We start from the raw sequence: 524 nt of genomic DNA, 5'->3' as shown, positions 1-524 counted from the left end.
TGGCTTAAATTATTTTAACACAGGGACCAAGTGTGCACACATCCAAGTAATACTTCACTGCAGGGCACAATGGAGGTCTGCACCTTGTCTGGAAACTGTTAGTCTCTTTTTTTTTTTTTGCATTTTTAGGCCTTTGACAGGAAAGCTAAGACTTGAAAGGGAAGAGAGAGGGGGAACAACATGCAGCAAAGGGTCGCAGGACGGAACCAAACCCGCGGCCGCCGCAGTGAGGACTGAGCCTCTGCACATGGGACGCATGCTCCACCAGGTTAGCTACCCAGGCGCCCCCTATTTTTCTATTTTTAAGGCAACTTTTGATTTACTTGAGAAGGATCTTGTAGATCCAAAGATTGCCTTGAAAAAAAGAAAAAGCCTAACAGTGTTCAGACCTCCATTGTGGCCCACAGTTAAAGAATTCCACTAAAAAGAATCTCTGCTCTTAATCAGTGATGAGCTTAGTCTTTCTCCAGAGATGACAGGTAGTTAAAATGATGTTGCCGTAAAATGATAACACTCCATACAAA

This window comes from Perca flavescens, chromosome 8 (genome assembly GCF_004354835.1).
Source record: "Perca flavescens isolate YP-PL-M2 chromosome 8, PFLA_1.0, whole genome shotgun sequence".
NCBI classification, from domain to species: domain Eukaryota; kingdom Metazoa; phylum Chordata; class Actinopteri; order Perciformes; family Percidae; genus Perca; species Perca flavescens.
Note: the sequence above shows the minus strand (reverse complement) of the source record.